Consider the following 21150-nt stretch of genomic DNA (forward strand, 5'->3'; position numbering starts at 1 on the left):
GTAAATTCTTATCACCCTTTGAATGCACATGTAGGTTCATTTTTGGTTCGTTTCTATGGCTTATGTTTTTCTGACGTCAAAGATGGATGCAAGTAAAGTTGCACGTACCTCGTGACGTATGTATACGGCGAGAGGCGCTGCAGTCTCTGATGCTGTATCCTGTATGGCGACTTCTCTTCTTGAGTACAGGGTGGCGGAAAAGTCACTGAACAGTTGGTTAAATGAAAACAAAAGTAACAGTAGAAAGTTTTAACCCGGTAAGTTGTTATTACCAAATGGTGATAATTACGCCTTGTCAAGTTCGTACACAATGCTATGACAAGCAAAACAAACACAGTATCAAACTAGTTGAAAGCGTGATGCGTGAGCAGTGTTTACAGCTGTAGTTACGGATTGTTACGACGTTAAAGGAGAGAAGAAACGATTTTCGCGTCAAAAACGTTATATAAAAGTGATGCTATTGCAGTTGTTAATGAGTGGGGCAGACACTTCAGATGAAAACCATCGTCTCGAGAAACAATGTACGATATACGAGATAGACTTGAAGAACATGGATTTGTTATGGATGCACCATGGCCGCCAAACAACACTCACAACTGAGGAAAATGAACTGCAGGTATGTTTAGCTGTGACTCAAACTCCGCGAAAATTAAACAGGCTATTAGCAACTGAAAAATGATTGTAAGTATAGTCTGTATTAGTAACGAAACATAAATTCAGTCTTACGTTTAAGAGGGGTAGGACGTCAAACGGGATGTCTTGGAGCAAGAGAGGCATCACAGGATATTTTAATTTCCAGTGTCTATACTTTTGCAAATAAATTCATAAAACTTTGTCAGCATCACCAGGAAGTATTCAGGATTCACACTCATTGCAGTAAAAGTTCGAAAACATAACAAAATAATTTTTTTACGTGTGAAATTTCATCATTTTTTCACTTACTAATGACTGCATTTGTTGCTATATGTACACTTTTCTTCATATGTTAGAGAGATTCTTCGATGAATTTTGCACATCATACATACCATACTCGAAGGTGTATGAAACTCTATAATTTATTTAATTTATGAAAAAACGAATAAACTGTTATATTTTAAACTTCATGTTTAGGAAAAACACAAATTTTAAAGTTAATTACCTCAATTTTTACCACAGTTTTTAGTAGATTTCGAAAATTCTAGAGTTTCATACACCTTTAAATATGGTTTGTATGCTGTGCAGAATTCATCGAATAATCTCTCTAGCTTATGAAGAAAAGTGTACCTATAGCAACAAATACTGCCATTAGTAAGTGAAAAAAATGATAAAATTTCACATGTAAAAAAAATTATTTCGTTATGTTTTCGAACTTCCACTGCTATGAGTGTGAATTCTGTATCCTTCCTGGCCATGCTGACAAAGTTTAATGAATTTTTTTGTAAAAGTATAGACAGTGGAAATTAAAATGTCCTGTGGTGCCTCTCCTGCTCCAAGTCGGTCCGTTTGACGTCCAACCCCCTTAAATCGATGTAAGATAAGTGACTGGTGGAAATATATTATGTGTAGAAGAGTATTTGTTGGGATGTGGAGTTGAAATGCTCATAGACACTGGTTTCACTCATACAATGAAGCGCACACACTTTGTTTAAGCAAATGGGGTATCGTTTATTGTGTATCAAATACAATTAGACGTGCTATGGTCTCACGTCATTATAAATATCTATTTCCTCGTGTCATAGCACGATTTGCTTGAAAGATTTGCAAAAGCGTAACATTCGTTCTCTGAAAAACTGTAGCACTTCATAGATATGCCGTGTAGTGGTTACTTTCCAGTATTTGATCTCCAGTCTGCCATCCCATTCCAAAACTTTACACATCAATAGTTAATTGTTAATGCCCTTTAGTATAACATTTTGAGCCTCTCGTACATCCTGCCGCCACGCCACTGCTGTCTCCACTCAAATGTCCTTCCACAGTGTGTTCTTCTGATTTTCAAAAAGTAAAAATACCAGTAAAACACTGTGGACTCATACAGAATTAGACAATATTAATTAAATAAGAGAAAGAAAAATACAGTCGTGTTCAGAAGGAAAACAGAACACCGTGAACGATTAGGGATAGAACATTAGTAGGGGAACTGGGGCAGAACGCGATAGCGGGGCACAATGGGAAATTGCTCTTTTCCAGATTGGACAGTGCTGCAACCTATTGTATGGGCATGTAACTATTTCTCCGAATGGAAGGGAAGTCAGGGCAGCCATTTTGATTTAGTTTGAAGTGCGAGATCTAAGCGAATTGTTGTCCGTCTCGTTACCGCTTGCTTTGTTCTAACGTTTGGTGAATTTCAACGCCAGGTAAGCTGTTAATTGTTAATTGTATACCCTAAAATGACACATGCCCTTAAAGTGCATGGCATTTGTTATACTTTAGTTCCTTAATGCGTTTAAATACGTCAGTTATCACACTCCATAAAAGTTGTTAACTTCAAAAGTGCTCTTGGGGCGGAACGGGATGGGGCAGAATGGTATAGTGTCCCTTTCTGCCCCGTCATATTGTAAGTAGAAAGCAAACTGTATTCTTTTTCCTTTCCTCCTTGCTGTTCCCTATGGTGGGACTGTACATGAAAATGACTGATAGACAGCAATGGGACGTAAAAGCGATGGAAATGGCAGTTTCAGTCGTTTCACCTTCCCAAATGGGATTTTTAAGAAAATCTAAGCAGTTCAACATACCAAAATCAACATTGGAAAGATATTTACGTAAAGCTACGAATAATCCTGACAATATAATTGACAAATCAGATGGGAAATTTAAAAAGGTGTTTACTGCAGAACCAGAACATGAGCTGGTAACATATCTCAAGTCAATGGAAAGCAGACTTTTTGACCCAACAATGGAAGATCTCAGATCACTAGCCTATCAAATAGCCAAAAGAAATGGCTTACCATACAGATTTGACAAAAAAACTTGTCTAGCTCGACAAGACTGGGTTAAAGGATTTATTATGAGGCATCCTACACTGTCTATTCGCAAGCCAGAAAATACTTCCAGTGCTAAAGCAATGGGATTCAACAAACTAGCGGTTTCACAGTTTAACTCTCTTCTCAATAATATCGATAAGTACAAGCTGACTGCTGACAACATATTTAACTGTGATGAAAGTGGCTTGACAGTTAATCCTAAAAGTCTGTCGAAAATAATAGCACTTAAGGGAAAAAGGCAAGTAGGAGCGGTAAGATCTTCAGAACGTGGAGAAACCGTTACAGCAGTCATCTGCATGACTGCATCTGGGTTATACATGCCACCCATGCTTAGCTTTCCAAGGAAGAAGAAGAAACAATAATTTTAGGTTGGATTGCCTCCAGGAGGGCGGTCTGAAGTTCACCCCTCGGGGTGGATCACTAGCGAATTATTTCTAGCACGGTTTAGGATGTTTGTGGGATTTTCTAAGACCACGAAAGAATCACCTGTGCTTCTATGCTTCTAATTCTTGATGGACATTCAACTCACACTAAAAGCCTGGAGCTGCTTGGTATGGCTAGAGACAATGGTGTAGCCCTCCTCTGTTTACCACCACACACTTCACAAAATTACAACCCCTGGACGTAACATTTTTCAAGCCCCTGAGTTGTTATTACAGTGAAGATATAAAGAAATGGCTACGGAGCCATCCAGGAAAAGTTGTCACTCTTTTCCCAATATCATCGCTATTTGGGACCGCGTTTCAACTTAAGGCAAAAATATCAAACTGTACACCCAAAAAAAAAACCAAACCAGAGGACTTCAGACCTTAAGAAAAATAAAAGGAAGAAGATGACGGAGAAGAGAGAATCAGAGACAGAGGATGCTGAGTGTCTCTGCTGTGGGCACTTCTACTCTGTTTCTAATGAGGGCTGGGTCACACGCCAGGTGTTTCAAGTTGTAAGTAGGCTGTTTATGTTTTCTTATCGGCAACGTCACGTAGCGCTCGGTATGAAAATCACTGGCTGTGCTGTGTGCAGTCTGTGGCTAGTTTGCATTGTTGTCTGCCATTGTAGTGTTGGGCAGCGGCAGCTGGATGTGAACAGCGCGTAGCATTGCGCAGTTGGAGGTGAGCCGCCAGCAGAGGTGGATGTGGGGAGAGAGATGGCGGAGTTTTGAAATTTGTTAGACTGGATGTCATGAACTGATATATATATTATGACTATTAAGGTAAATACATTGTTTGTTCTCTATTAAAATCTTTCATTTGCTAACTATGCCTATCAGTAGTTAGTGCCTTCCGTAGTTTGAATCTTTTATTTAGCTGACAGTAGTGGCGCTCGCCGTATTGCAGTAGTTCGAGTAACGAAGATTTTTGTGAGGTAAGTGATTTGTGAAAGGTATAGGTTAATGTTAGTCAGGGCCATTCTTTTGTAGGGATTTTTGAAAGTCAGATTGCGTTGCGCTAAAAATATTGTGTGTCAGTTTAAGCGCAGTCATGTATAATTTTTCAAAGGAGACGTTTCAAAGTGGGCGCACCATTCATGTGCTGGTGTAGACAGTGAAGATGAAGAGGAAATACTGATTTGTGACTATTGTCGAAAGCGCTAGTAGTCAGTGGTTTGGTGGTTATTAAGCACTGTACATTTTTCAGACTCACATTAAAATTTTTCTTATTTTGAAGAATGACTTTTTAATTGTTTAAATTACACATTTCTTAGTCTGCATTGCCTTTCATACAACATTTTGTTATAGTTTAATATGTTATTCGTAATTCAAATTCAACGTTTATGCAATAATTTAACAAAAAATAGCCTTATCCCATTCTGCCCTGTGGGTGGGGCAGAACAGGAAATATGCAAGACTGTCTTTGAAAAATTGAAAAAAATGCAAAATGTATTGTTCTAAGTGATTTTAAAATAAGGTACATTAGGTTATGGTACAAGGTGTTTTCTTTACAACTTTAAGAAGTGTTTCCTTGAGTTCCCTTATTTTACACAAATTGTTAAACATTAAGTATCCCGCTTCGCCCCGAGTTCCCCTATGTTCTGCGGAAATGATTAGCATTTGAACCATGTTGGCCCTTGAGTTCAAGTCAACATCGATATCGCGGCGCAACACCACCTACAGATAAAACGTGCCTGCAGTTCTCTATGTCAAAGAAGGTAATGGATCAGCGTGATTTCTGTTTCACAGAGGAAGACCGCACTGCAGTTCCTTCTCTAAATCCTCGCACAAACGAAAAAATGGCTGACATCGAAATAAGTGTCCAAGGAATAGAAAAGCAACTGGAATCACTCAACAGAGGAAAGTCCACTGGACCTGACGGGATACCAATTCGATTCTACACAGAGTACGCGAAAGAACTTGCCCCCCTTCTAACAGCCGTGTACCGCAAGTCTCTAGAGGAACGGAAGGTTCCAAATGATTGGAAAAGAGCACAGGTAGTCCCAGTCTTCAAGAAGGGTCGTCGAGCAGATGCGCAAAACTATAGACCTATATCTCTGACGCCGATCTGTTGTAGAATTTTAGAACATGTTTTTTGCTCGAGTATCATGTCGTTTCTGGAAACTCAGAATCTACTATGTAGGAATCAACATGGATTCCGGAAACAGCGATCGTGTGAGACCAAACTCGCTTTATTTGTTCATGAGACCCAGAAAATATTAGATACAGGCTCACAGGTAGATGCTATTTTTCTTGACTTCCGGAAGGCGTTCGATACAGTTCCGCACTGTCGCCTGATAAACAAAGTAAGAGCCTACGGAATATCAGACCAGCTGTGTGGCTGGATTGTAGAGTTTTTAGCAAACAGAACACAGCATGTTGTTATCAATGGAGTGACGTCTACAGACGTTAAAGTAACTTCTGGCGTGCCACTGGGGAGTGTTATGGGACCATTGCTTTTCACAATATATATAAATGACCTAGTAGATAGTGTCGGAAGTTCCATGCGGCTTTTCGCGGATGATGCTGTAATATACAGAGAAGTTGCAGCATTAGAAAATTGTAGCGAAATGCAGGAAGATCTGCAGCGGATAGGCACTTGGTGCAGGGAGTGGCAACTGACCCTTAACATAGACAAATGTAATGTATTGCGAATACATACAAAGAAGGATCCTTTATTGTATGATTATATGATAGCGGAACAAACACTGGTAGTAGTTACTTCTGTAAAATATCTTGGAGTATGCGTGCGGAACGATTTGAAGTGGAATGATCATATAAAATTAATTGTTGGTAAGGCGGGTACCAGGTTGACATTCATTGGGAGAGTCCTTAGAAAATGTAGTCCATCAACAAAAGAGGTGGCTTACAAAACACTCGTTCGACCTATACTTGAGTATTGCGCATCAGTGTGGGATCCGTACCAGATCGGGTTGACGGAGGAGATAGAGAAGATCCAGAGAAGAGCGGCGCGTTTCGTCACAGGGTTATTTGGTAACCGTGATAGTGTTACGGAGATGTTTAGCAAACTCAAGTGGCAGACTCTGCAAGAGAGGCGCTCTGCATCGCGGTGTAGCTTGCTGTCCAGGTTTCGAGAGGGTGCGTTTCTGGATGAGGTATCGAATATATTGCTTCCCCCTACTTATACCTCCCGAGGAGATCACGAATGTAAAATTAGAGAGATTAGAGCGCGCACGGAGGCTTTCAGACAGTCGTTCTTCCCGCGAACCATACGCGACTGGAACAGGAAAGGGAGGTAATGACAATGGCACGCAAAGTGCCCTCCGCCACACACCGTTGGGTGGCTTGCGGAGTATAAATGTAGATGTAGATGTAGATTTGAGCAGACGTGCAGGGCGCATCGAAAATCTATGTGTGAACTGTACCATCAAATCAGTGAATTTGAAAGTGGGCGCGTTATTGGCACGAGAGAATCAGCGCATCCATCCAGGAAATTGCTGTTTGTGTGGGATCTAGGGTTTTGGCAGTGCAACGGGCGTGTGCAGGATGATTCGTAGGAGGCCGTAGAATACGAGGAGGTGGGTCAGGAAGGTTGACGCCTCCTCCGAATGGCACCGCAGGGCAAAGCTGCGCCGTCCTCAGATCTGGAACAACAGTGGAATAGTGCAACACATCGTACACTATCAGTTCGTAGCCATTTATCACGCCACGGGCTACGCGCGCATCGTCCACTTCCCCGCCTACCTTTGACGAACGTTCAGAAACATGCTATACGGCAATAGTGAATGGAATGACGTCATTGGGGACAGGAATGGCATCAGACACTGTTTTCGGACGAATCCCTGTTTCGTCTGATTGAAAATGATGGCCACATTTTTGTTCGCCAAAAACAGGGGGAGCGGCATCACAGTGGCTGTATTCGCACAAGAGATACATCGCCAGCTCAAGGCCTTATGGTGTGGGATGGTATTGGGTATAGCCACAAATCACAGTTGCTGCATGACCAGGGCACTGTGACCAGTGGGACCTACGAGGTGCGACGATAAAGTAATGAGACTGATTTTCTTTGCACGATGTGGCAACCCTGCAGGCTTGCGTAGGCACAATATCTTCGACCTTGGTCTATATGCCGCTTCTAGTCCAAGCTGCACATCGATGCAACTGCTCAGTCGTGAGTTGTGCTGTAATAGGTTAACACGTGTTTGAGTCTCTAGTCACGGAAATGGAACTGCATATTATTCTGCAACGGTATGCCATTTCTTTTCGCGTTAAGGGGGGTAGTACATCCAAAAGGCTGACTTGGAGCAGGAGAGGCACCACAGTACATTTTAATTTCCACTGTCTATACTTTTACAACTAAATTCATAAAATTTTGTCAGCATGACCAGGAAGGATCCAGAATTCACACACATAGCAGTGGAAGTTCGAAAACATAACGAAGTAATTTTTTTTTACATGTGAAATTTCATCATTTTTTTCACTTACTAATGGCAGCGTATGTTGCTATACGCACACTTTTGGTAAGAGAGATGGTTCGATGAATTTTGCACAGCATACAAACGATAATTAAAGGTGTATGAAACTCTAGAATTTTCCAAATCTATTAAAAACTATGCTAAAAAATTAACTACAAAATTTGTCTTTTCTCTACAGTTTAAAATACAACAGACATTCGCTTTTTCACAAATTACGTAAATTCTAGAGTTTCATACACCTGTAAGTATGGTATCTATGCTGTGCAAAATTCATAGAAGAATCTCTCTAACTTATGAAGAAAAGTGTACCTATAGCAACAAATGCAGCCATTAGTAACTGAAAAAATGATGAAATTTCACATGTAAAGGAATTATTTTGTTATGTTTTCGAACTTCCACTGCAATGGTGTGACTCCTGAATCCTTCCGGGTGATGCTGACAAACTTTTATGAATTTAGTTGTAAAAGTATAGACACTGGAAATTAAAATCTCCTGTGCTGCCTCTCCTGCTCCAAGCTGGCCCGTTTGACGTCCTACCCCCCTTAAATTGGATGTAAACGCGACGACAACTTACAGTAAGCTTCAGAAGACTTTTGGAGAAGAGATTATGTAAAGAGCTCAACTTTTTCGATGGCATAAAATGTTTAGTGAAGACAGAACGAATGTTGAAGATGAAGACCGCAGTGGACGACCATCAACCTCACGGACAGATGTCCAATTGGCCAGGTGCGTGAACTCGTACGATCCGGTCGAAGATTATCTGCGAAAAATGATTGCAGAAGAACGCAGCATGTCGTTCTCAATGGAGAGAAGTCTTCTGAAGCGAGAGTGATTGCGTGCATGCCACAGAGGAGTGTCGTAGGACCGTTGCTATTCACAACATACGTAAATGACCTTGTGGATAGCATCGGAAGTTCACTGAGGCTTTTTGCGGATGATGTTGTGGTGTATCGAGAGGTTGTAACAATAGAAAATTGTACTGAAATGCAGGAGGATCTGCAATGAATTGACGCATGATGCAGGGAATGACAATTGAATCTCAATGTCGACAAGTGTAATGTGCTGTGAATACATAGAAAGAAAGATCCTTTATCATTTAGCTAAAATATAGCAGGTCCACAACTGGAAGCAGTTAATTCCATAAATTATCTGGGAGTAGGCATTAGGAGTGATTTAAAATGGAATGATCAAATAAAGTTGATCGTCGGTGAAGCAGATGCCAGACTGGGATTCATTGGAAGAATCCTAAGGAAATGCAATCCGAAAACAAAGGACGTAGGTTACAGTACGCTTGCTCGCCCACTGCTCGAATAATGCTCAGCAGTGTGGGATCCGTACCAGATAGGGTTGATAGCAGAGATAGAGAAGATCGAATGGAGAGCAGCGCGCTTCGTTACAGGATCATTTAGTAATCGCGAAAGCGTTACGGAGATGATAGATAAACTCCAGTGGAAGACGCTCAGTAGCTCGGTACGGGCTTTTGTTGAAGTTTCGAGAACATATCTTGACCGAGGAGTCAAGCAGTATATTGCTCCCTCCTACATATATCTCGCGAAGAGACCATGAGAATAAAATCAGAGAGTTTAGAGCCCGCACAGAGGCATACCGACAATCTTTCTTTCCACGAACAATACGAGACTGGAATAGAAGGGACAACCGTTAGAGACACTCAAAGTACCCTCCGCCACACACCGTCAGGTGGCTTGCGGAGTGTGGATGTAGATGTAAATGTAGAATCGAGAAACGGTTCGTCTAATAATAACTGAAGATCTTGGTATGAAAAAAATTGGTGCGAAATTGGTCCCCAAAAATCTCACACCACAACAGCGAGAAACACGGAAAAATGTGGGAGCCTATCTGTTGGAGCAAACGGAAATCAATCCAGAGTTGCAGAGCCGTGTTATCACCGATGTTGAAAGTTGGTTCTTTCAGTACGATCCAGAAACAAAACGCCAAAGTTCGCAATGGTGCTCAAAGGGATCACTCAGACCAAAAAAAGCTTGCATGTCAAAGTCAAAAGTGAAATTCATGCTTGTGTGCTTCTCTGATTCCAAGGGAATTGTTCATAAAGGGTGGGTGCCTCATGGACAAACAGTTAACCAATATTACTACAAATAAACTTTAGAACGACTTCGTAAAAGAGTTCTTTGTGTCATTGCGGATAATTGAATTCTGCATCACCATAATGCGCCATCCCATACTGCTCTGTCAGTACAGCAATTTTTAACCTCCAAACACATTTCAGTACTACCACAGCCACCTCATTCACCAGATATCGGTCCATGCGACTTTTTTCTATTTCCGAGAGTCAAAACGGAAGTCAGGGGACACCATATTGAAACAACACAAGATGTCCAAAAAGCTGTGACGAGGGTCTTGGAGGATATTACAGAAGGTGAGTTACACAACTGTTACCATCAATGGCAGAAGCGCTCTAAAAAGTGTGTGCAATCAGAAGGGAACTACTTTGAAGGAGACAACATTAAACTTGACTAAAACGGTAAGCAACAATTTTTTTCACATCAGTCTCATTACTTTATTGTCGCACCTCGTATGTGAATGATATCCTGCTACCCGTAGCCACACCCTATCTACGCAACACCTCAACGCCATTTTTCAGCAAGACAATGCACGACCACACGTGCCTTCTTAGTGTCAGGGGATATCAGCCTTTTTCCCTTGCCCGCCGGTTCACCACGTTTGTTACCAATCAAAATTGTGTGGGATATGGCGACACGATAGGTGCAGCGTTGTGACCCATTGCCAATCACCACAGATGAACTGTGGAACCAGGTGAATGCAGCATGGATGCCTATAGCACACGATGCCATTCGTGTCGATGCCATCACGCATGGTAGAAGCTATCAAGGTCCATCGTAGGCTGTGTGCCTTCTAGGCAACAGGACACTTGAGAACACAGTGATGTAAATGTCCTGTGAATATCAACATCCTATCTCTAGTTGTTCAAGGTGATCTGTATTTTCTGAACATGAGCATATATATATATATATATATATATATATATATATAAACAGACCAGAAAAATTTCGCCACAATATCAAATATGTTAAGACACCAGCGAACAACTGCCATGTTACTAGCGGGGTACAAACTATAGGAGAGGAGAGATACTGGAATACATCAGACAAATAGAGGGTTGTTTGACAAGTCTGGGAAATTTCCATGAAATAATGAACCATTTTTCCTACGCCTTCAGGGTTGGTAAGTCTGATTATTCCAAGGAACGCATGAAGGATTTCAACAATGTACAGCGCACAGTTCATTGTCGACAGCTGTCTGAAACGGTCAGCATGTCGACTGTGATTGAAAATGGAGAAAACCGAGTGTTATTAAATATTTTCATTTGAAGGGTTCGGCTGCTGCACAGATCAAAGCAGAATTGGGTAAAGTTCAAGCTGACTCAGCACTTCACAGAAGACCACCTACTTTTGTATTGATGAAGTTTAAAGTTTTCAAACCGGCGATCCAGTTAAGGTCACCACCAAAGAAACCACTGACAACATCCATGGTGTGGTAATGCAAGACAGCCGAATAAAAATTGGTGAGATTGCTGAGACTGTAGGCATCTTAACTGAGCGAGTGCATAATATCCAGCAGGGAGAACAGGCTATGAAAGTTGTGTACATGATGGGTGCTGTAATTCCTCACAGTCGACTGAAAGTGCATCCAGCACTACATTTTGACACAATCTATGACCATGTTTAATCTCAGTCAGCAAGGCCTTTGGCACCGATTTGTGACTGTCGATGAAACCTCGATACATCGTTACTCACCAGAGTCGAAATAGTGAATAAAAGCTGGTGAAACCGCACCGAAGAATTCAAAGACCATTTTGTCAGATGGCAAGGTGATGGTCACTGTTTCTTTTTTGGGGGGGAGGGGGGGGATTCCCAAGGAACAATAGATAGACAGAACCGTAAGTGGACCCTATCATACTTCGTTGTTGGATCGTTTGAAACTTGTGTTGGCTGGAAAAATAGCAACTTTGGTACGCAAAAAAGATCTCTTTCACGAGGATAATTCGCCATTCCACACAGCATCGATAAAAATGAGTAAAGGGCATGAACTATGCTTGAATTTGTTCTTTATCCACCCTATTCAGCAGACATAGCCTCAAGTGACTTCTTCCTGTTCGCTAACTCGAAACTTTGGCTTTCTGGGAAGAAATTTTCATCGGATGCGGAAGTGGTACTAAAAGTCAATGAGTATTTTGCAGAGGTTTTTTTTTATTTTTATTTTTTTTTTATGGGATTAAGAGGCTGGAGGACCGCTGAACCAAGTATATATCTTTGTTGCTTAAAATACGTCTTGATTGCAAAAAAAATTTTTTTTTATTATTCATATGACCGGTTTCGGTTCATTCAGAACCATCTTCAGATCTGATATTTCAGTTACAGGAGTAACCCGTCCAAACCCAGCAACTTTGACGTAGCATGTGAAAGTTGCTGGATTTGGACAGGTTACTCCTGTAACTGAAATATCAGATCTGAAGATGGTTCTGAATGAACCGAAACCGGTCATATGAATAATAAAAAAAAAAAATTTGCAATCAAGACGTATTTTAAGCAACATTATAAAATCACTGATTGCTGTTATCCCATAAGACATTATGTCTGTTTTTGTCAAGTATATATCTCTCAAAGGAGGCTATGGTGAGAAGTAAAGTGAGTTGTTTACGAAACAAACATTTTATGTTGTTTTACTACCAGACTTACCAAACCATGCTTACAGATAACTGCAGATTTGGCTGCATGTGCTGCTCTGTGAAGAAGACATTGCCACAGCAGAGAAAGTCGTTACAGGATGCATCAAAGCACTCAGTAGACTGATAAAAAAAAGGTCACTTGATTTGACGCTATCTTTGAGATCTCTGTCATCTTCCAACAAGACAATTCGTGGGCACACGGTACCGGTGCTGTCCTGATCTGCGTCGGTATACCGGGTGTGTATGACTTTTGCGTTGACTGGGATGTGCTTGTGGACTCTCGCCCACTGGAAACACCTGGTCGTCGCTCCAGTAGACACGAAGCCCTCTGTGCCTTGTTGTCCACGTTGCAGGTACAGAGAATGCCAACATGAGATTGGCGCCGCTGGTACCGAAGTACAGCAAGGTGGTGAGGAGGGCTTCCCAGCCCGGGTAGCTACTGGAGTGGTGCATTCCGGGCCTGGAAGTCCTCGATGGCCTGCAGGATCTGGTACGGAAGTACAGCAAGGTGGTGAGGAGGGCTTCCCAGTCCAGCAAGCTACTGGAGTGGTGCACTCTGGGCCTGGAAGTCCTCAATGGCCTGCAGGATCTGGTACGGAAGTACAGCAACATGGTGAGGATGGCTTCCCAGTCCAGCAAGCTACTGGAGTGGTGCACTCTGGGCCTGGAAGTCCTCGATGGCCTGCAGGATCTGGTACGGAAGTACAGCAAGGTGGTGAGGAGGGCTTCCCAGTCCAGCAAGCTACTGGAGTGGTGCACTCTGGGCCTGGAAGTCCTCAATGGCCTGCAGGATCTGGTACGGAAGTACAGCAACGTGGTGAGGATGGCTTCCCAGTCCAGCAAGCTACTGGAGTGGTGCACTCTGGGCCTGGAAGTCCTCAGTGGCTTGCAGGATCTGGTACGGAAGTACAGCAAGGTGGTGAGGAGGGCTTCCCAGTCCAGCAAGCTACTGGAGTGGTGCACTCTGGGCCTGGAAGTCCTCGATGGCCTGCAGGATCTGGTACGGAAGTACAGCAAGGTGGTGAGGAGGGCTTCCCAGTCCAGCAAGCTACTGGAGTGGTGCACTCTGGGCCTGGAAGTCCTCAATGGCCTGCAGGATCTGGTACGGAAGTACAGCAACGTGGTGAGGATGGCTTCCCAGTCCAGCAAGCTACTGGAGTGGTGCACTCTGGGCCTGGAAGTCCTCAGTGGCTTGCAGGATCTGGTACGGAAGTACAGCAAGGTGGTGAGGAGGGCTTCCCAGTCCAGCAAGCTACTGGAGTGGTGCACTCTGGGCCTGGAAGTCCTCAATGGCTTGCAGGATCTGGTACGGAAGTACAGCAACGTGGTGAGGATGGCTTCCCAGCCCGGCGAGCTACTGGAGTGGTGCACTCCGCGTCTGGAAGTCCTCGATGGCCTGCAGGATCTCTGAGAAGTGCGGCCTCTGCCTACGCTCCGCTTCCCAGCAGCGAGACATCAGCGTTGCCATGGCGACCGGCGTCCCAGCTGGGGGGCGCATGCGGAAACCTGTGCAGAGGAAGAGTAAAGTTGGTACACACATTTCTGGTAGATAAATTGAAGTTTCATGTGATTCATGCTATAGCCAACTGTGGATAATGTCATACAGGGTGTCCAGAAAAGGGCTCCCTGATTTCAAAATCAAATATCTCGAAAACAAAGGTCGATAGAGGAATGCAGTAAACGGTATGTTTATTGTGAAAGCTGTAAGAGGTCTATACAGCAGTTTTAAATAATAGTTACAAAAGCTGCTAACAGATGGCGCTGTACGCTGTACAGCTCGTATCAGCATACATAAGTGAAATAATCGTACGAAAACAATCTTTGCAAACAATCACATCACAATGTTTTCAAAATGTTCACCATTGGCACTACAGAGGTGGCGCAAACGAAGAATCAAATTCGCCATCACATTTCGCAGTGTCTCAACCGAAATGGATTCACATGCCACAGAAATCGCCGATTCAAGCTCTTCCAGCGTGGCGGGATGCTTCGGGTAGACCATGTCTTTCACTGTGCCCCACAAAAAAAAAGTCACAGGGAGTCAAATCCGGCGAATATGAAGGCCAATCCATGCCTGCACCAGTAAATTTGGGATATTCCAAAGCAATGACTCGATTCCCGAAGTATTCCTCAAGAAAGCGGAACACTTGTTCGGTCCGATGTGGTCGGGCTCCATCTTGCATAAACCATTCAGTACCTGGTCGATCCTCTAACGCTTGCTGTGTGGCGACAAATTGTTCCAAAATTGCAACGTAACGTGCACCAGAGACCGTTTCTCGAATGAAAAAAGGATCAATAATGCCTCTGCTGCATACTGCAGCCCACACAGTAACTTTAGGAGAATACAGGGGTTTCGCTTCACACCAATATGGCTTTTCGGAACCCCAAAATCGCCAGTTCTGCTTATTCACGTATCCATTAAAGTGGACGTGTGCTTCATCTGTAAACCAGATGCAGCCAACATCAAATCCTTCACTATCAATCATTGTGAGCATCTGATTAGCAAAGGCAACCCTTTGTTGCACAGCTCGTACGGCTATGGCCTGGTGCGTTAGAATTTTGAATGGAAATATGTATAGGCTCTTTCTCAGTATTTTCTGCGTGCTTGAACGCTTCAAACCATTCTCGGATGCAATTCTACGGACGGATGACATTGGATTTCGCTGAATAATTCCAGAAACTCTGGCGATATTTTCAGGCGTAACTGCGGTTTGCTTGCGGCAAACATGCCCCACTAGATCATCAGTTACGCTGCCTGTTCGTTGAAATTTTGCGAAGAGCGTACGAATGGTTTTCGCATCGGGTCTTTTTGGAACATTAAATCGTGCTTGAAAACTTCGCCTTGTTGCCGTAGGACTCTCTTCTAACCTGTGGTACTCTAGCACCAGAAAAACGCGTTGTTCAATGGAGTAAATGGTTTTAATGTCTTCGGTACGCTACCCTCCTTTCACGTTTCAATAGTGGAACTGATCGCTGTGGGCTTCGGATCACTATTTATACTAGGCATTACGTATGGCGATTACAGCGCCATCTGTTAGCAGCTTTTGTAACTATTATTTAAAACTGCTGTGTAAACTTCTTACAGCTTTCACAATACACATACCGTTTACTGCATTCCTCTATCGATCTTTGTTTCGAGACATTTAATTTTGAAACCAGGGAGTCCTTTTCTGGACACCCTGTATCTAACCAAAAGAATGCAGAAAGTTGTATTGAGGAATTCAACCAATATAGACGGAGCCATTTTTCTGAATGGGGACAAATCACGTATGGCGTTCCTCGAGGCTCAGTGTTAGGTTTGCTATTGTTTCTCATATATGTAAACAATCTTCCATCTATATACAGCAAGCACTTATAGTGATGTGATTCTTCAGTTTCTCTCGGCGCATTTGTTGCTCGAACAGTCCACACATATACTGCCGGTCCGTAGTGTCCAACGGGCACAATATTTCGGCGATCAGACATGTCGCCATCGTCAGGTGCGCTGACGAACTGAGCTCCTGGGCAGGCTCTCCTATTGTGACATCCTTACTGTGAGGAGGTTCGAGTGGGAGTTTGTGGCCTGTTGGCCTTTACTCCCCTGGGAATCTTGTCGAATCTTCTTTCTGTGCTGATAGGTATTTCTGGACTGGCAAGGAGTGCCGATGACCTGTTTCTTGAGCTTGTCGATATGACGATTTTTCTTTTTCTTCTTACTTGTTGCTGAGGACTCTCCCTCGGTTGGGATACTGGGCATAGTGTATGCTGCTTTATCATATTCTCCGTTGATCAGAGCGCAGATGATGTAGCGCATTTGCCACTCTGTGAAGATAGGGTAGGAATTAATCAGATTGTATTCCTCCCTAGAAAGACCAACAAGGCCTTCTGGATACTCAATTGGGCGATGTGGGGGTGGAGGTTTAGGATGGTTAGGTGGAACGAAAGGATAAGGGTTGTCGTGGTGGGGGTAAGTACCATCGCAAAGCGAGTCAGCGATCTTCTTCGTTACAGCGCTTGCGCTGTACATGTCTGGAAGCGGGAGGAATGGGACTTCTTCCCACTCCTCTTCTTGCGCTGCTGCTTCGGTGTCCTCCTTGTGCTGTGTCGCCTCCCCTTCGGCAGGCTCGTCTGTCTGCGTGACCACCGTCGCGAACTCCTTCTCACGTGGAGGAGTCGTCTGGGACTGGTGTCCTCTGTTGCGGCGGGAACTTCTTTGGCTGAGCGAAGCTCCCGCGTCAGCACAGCAATCTGGCACCGAGCCTCGCCCAGTTCCGCCAGCATGGCCGCCCTCTCTTCCGCCATGGCGGATTTGAAGGCGGACATGGCGTCATTAAGGCGCCTGGTGACGACGTCTTCCGTACAAGTGACCACCTCTTCGTGTGTGGTGGGCACTTGCTTCTGCGTCTTCTTCTCCGGCCCGCGCCAGTTTCTTCTGTAGGCGCAGGAACGGGCGTTGGCCGCGTGTGCGCCGCCGCAGTTGGCGCAGGTACAGGGGGCGTCCTTCTGCTATTTGCAGTCGCGTGTGTCGCGTGCTTGCGCACACTTCAAGCACGCAACTGCGCCGCTGCAGTGCTTGGCGACGTGTCCGAGCTTTTGGCAGCGAAAGCACTGCGCTGCAGTCTTCCTCTTCTTCTTGCCGGAAGTCCCTGCTATCGTGAGCAGCAACTCCGCCAAGGCAGCAGCTTTCCGTCCCCCTCCGCGTCCAGGCATCTCCAGTAGCAACAGCGACAATCAGCAATGCGTACCTCACCGCAGCGTGGCTGAGCTCCTGAGGGCGGGCGGCCATCTTTAATCCCCTCCCCTGGCGGGCCGCTCTCTTCGCCGTCCACGCCCACGCGCCGGCGGTCGCGAAGACGTGGGCGTCGGAATCTGTCGTAGCGCCGATGTGCTTGCTACGTCTGCCCTGGTCGCCAGTTCGTACTTCTTGCTGAGAGTCTTCGTAATTAAATTCAATGTCGGATCCCAAGCCTTGCTGAGATTGTAGCCGGAATCTCACTTGATAAGATCTTCCCTGGTGCGAATTTCCATAGCCTCCCTTATAACGCTGTCCCAATATTTAGAGGTCTGAGCCAGGATCTTGGTACGCTCGTAATCCATCTCGTGTTTCTCGGACAAACAGTGCTCTCTTACCGCCGACTTATCTGGATATTTCAGTCGAGTGTGCCTTTGATGTTATCGGCAACGATCTTCGTTGGTGCATACTGTTTGTCCAATATGTCTTCCCACACTCACAGCGAATTTGGTATATGCCGGCCTTCCTCAAACCGAGGTCATCTTTCACACTTTCCAGTAATGCCCGTGTTTTATTGGGCGGGTAAAAGACGGTTTTAACTCGGTGTTTCTTTAATATACGGCCAATTTTCCCCAATAGTGCGCCATTGTATGGAATAAAGGTAGTGGCCACCCTTTCTTCCGTGACTTGATCCGTCTCCACAGGTTGTGCTGTGGTGGTGGCGCGTCTGTAAGTGGTCCGTAGGCCCTTACTATAAGTTTGCACTCGGCACAGGTCGATAGGGCAAACAATCGATTGTGTCGTGTTGCGAGAGCGAGTGTGAGTTGAGTCAGTCCCATGTTGCGGGCCGAACTGTGTGGAGGCCAGTTGTTGTAATGCAAGGCTTTACCGACAAAGGGAGTGGCCATCGCCGCGGTTTAACCCCTTTGTGCTAGAATAATACTGGGAAAGTGAAGAAGTATAATCACGAGAGTGATCAGTGATATTTCTGTGCCGATATTTTGGTTTCGCGTCTACCGCGCCGGCATCATTTTGGATTGCAGTGTTGGATTGCAGTGTTGGATTGCAGTGATTGGATTAGCGTGTGACGATAATGAATAACGAAGAGGCCTGTGCTGAGATTAGCCGTAATTAGATATGTATGACGAAGGCAGTGGCTGTCTCCTTCTTTTTGTGTTTTTGAGACGAATATAGGTTCTTGATTAGTGAAACTGTGTTGGTGTTCTTCTTGTTACCAGACATTTCATTATTACAGCATTTGAGAAGGACAAACTGGAAAGTAACAACTCCGTAGCAGTCAATTCCGGTTGCCAGCCCCATTAGGTACACGGTTACATTAATTAATAATTATTGGGCTGGTATTCGATCAGATCGGCTAAAATCAAAACGGAGGTGTTACACGTCTAATTTGCCATTCCGAGTACACGTTTAATCGGAACACGGTTTTGAGATGTTCCATTTCCTGGGGCAGATTCTCTGCGTCTGAGATGCTGCGTGCCGTCTGTACTAGTGTTGTGATTTCTTTTTCATGTATGGGTGGTTTGTCTAGGTGTTCCGTTATGTCTGTGTTTGGGGTATACCTTCAGCATCAGCTCTAGTGCGGGGGACTCTGCTCTGCAGCGACTGTAATTTGCTCATGTAGGTGGCAGCTGCCACAGGCCACATCTCTGATCCATACAGCATGGTTGGCAAGATGATGCTCTCGTAAAGCTGTAACTTCGTCTCAACTCTTGGTCCCCTGCCCTCCAGGAGTGGGATAGTTGTTTGTAGACTGTCCAACATTTGGCTTTGGCCTTCTTTGTGTGTTTACAATGTGGGACCCATAATTGAGCCTTGCAGAAACCCAGGCACAGAGTTTCTGACAAAGCTAACACGATTTCCACACCACTCCTTTGCGTATTGATTAATGTTACATCAGTTTAAGGGGCTCCGGAAAGGCTCAAAATCATGAAAAGTTCAATTTTTAGTTTTTGTGTTTTCTGAATCTGAAGACTATTACCTTTTAATAGATATATAATTTATTCAATTCCGAAGACTACAACTATTTTGAAATTTTTTTTGAAATGTGTTCTACATGGGCGTGACCCACTGTGACGCTGTTAAACTGCTGTCAAATGGTGTTATTATTAACGTCCGTGTTCATCAGGTACATTTTAGTGATGTGAGATAAAGTATGTGTTGTGGCTAACCTATTTTCAGAGACTTAGCAGCACCTGAACTGTTGAAAAAGTGTATTCACGGAAAAACTCAAAACCCCAATGAAAGTGTAAATAGTGTTATATTGTCGAGAATCCCCAAGACTGTATTTGTTGGAATAGAAACACTTCACTTTGGTGTGTATGATGCTGTTGCGACTTTCAATGATGGCAACATTGTAAGGTGCAAGGTATTTAGAAATATGGGAATGAAGATAGGTTCTAACATGGTACGAGCGATGCTTGCTTTAGACAAGGAATGCCTTCGGGCTGCAGACAGGGCTGTAAAGAGTCTAGAAATACAAGCAAGAGTAAACAGGAGGAGTAACAAGAGGAAGCTGGAGGAGGAGTTTGCAGAGGATGAAGATAATCCATCCTATGGACCTGGAATGCACTAAAAAGTTAATCCCATCTTTGTCGCTCGATTCCCAAAACTTTTATTTTCTCATACTAATTACATGTTTTCTAAGGACCTTCCAAACATATTTGTTTCAAACTTTCAGTATATGTTACACAGTACCTTCTGCATAATTTAACACAGCCTTTTTCCAAAAAACTGTACATTTTTGAATATTTAAATAAAAAATTGCAAAAAAATGTTGTGAATTTTCATTACAATTGAAAAAAAATCATCTTTAATAACTGAACTACAATTTTGTAAAATCCCTGTGTTAAGTTGTAGCCCATATTCCAATAAATAATCTGTAAAAAGTTCAACTTATTACCTCAAATACTTTGTGAGGAAAGATGTAATTTATAAGCGTTATTTTAACATTGCAAGTATAGGGCGTTCCGGAGCCCCTTAAACACATAACTGTTTAATGGAATAAAAATACACTGCCTGCCATATGGAGGCCTCGAACCCCAAGCTCCACTCGCTGAAGTTGCACACGTAGGGGCAGAGCTACAGCTACATGAATGCTTGAGTTGGGTTGGGATGATGAGACGTGACAGACCGAGAAGCTTCACTGCTGCACGTAGGTCATCTGGTGACATCACATGTTCAACGCTTTTCGCCCACTTTTAGGGTATTGCCTGATATTTGCGGTCACTTATATTAGGAGGGGGGGGGGGGGGGGTACAACGCCAAACGGGCCAATCTGGAACAGGAGAGGCACCACAGGACATTTTAATTTCCACTGCCTATACTTTTACAAATACATTCATAAAACTTTGTCAGGATGACCAGGAAAAATTCATGATTCACGCTCATAGCACTGGAAGTTCGAAAATAACAAAATATGTTTTTTAAATGATAAATTTCATCATTTTTTCACTTACTATGGGCTGCATTTGTTGCTATAAATACACTTTTCCTCATAAGTAAGAGAGACTCTTCGATGAATTTTGCACAGCATATTTACAGGTGTATGAAACTCTAGAATTTATTTAATTTATGAAAAAATGAATGAGCTGTCACAGTCCAAACTTCATATTTAGAAAAATTCAAATTTTATAGTATAGTTCACTATCTCAATTTTTACCTTAGTATGTAATAGATTTGGAAAATTCTAGAGTTTTGCATTAAGGAGTTTATGTTTACTAAGCAGTGAAAAATTATCCAAGAATCTCTGCTACTTATGAAGAAAAGCGTACCTATGGCAATAAATGTATTCAATAGTAAGTGAAAAAATGATGAAATTTCACTGCTAAAAAAATTTGTTTTGTCATGTTTTTGAACATTCACTGCTATGA

This window comes from Schistocerca cancellata, chromosome 12, assembly GCF_023864275.1.
Source record: "Schistocerca cancellata isolate TAMUIC-IGC-003103 chromosome 12, iqSchCanc2.1, whole genome shotgun sequence".
Classification (NCBI taxonomy): Eukaryota; Metazoa; Arthropoda; class Insecta; order Orthoptera; family Acrididae; genus Schistocerca; species Schistocerca cancellata.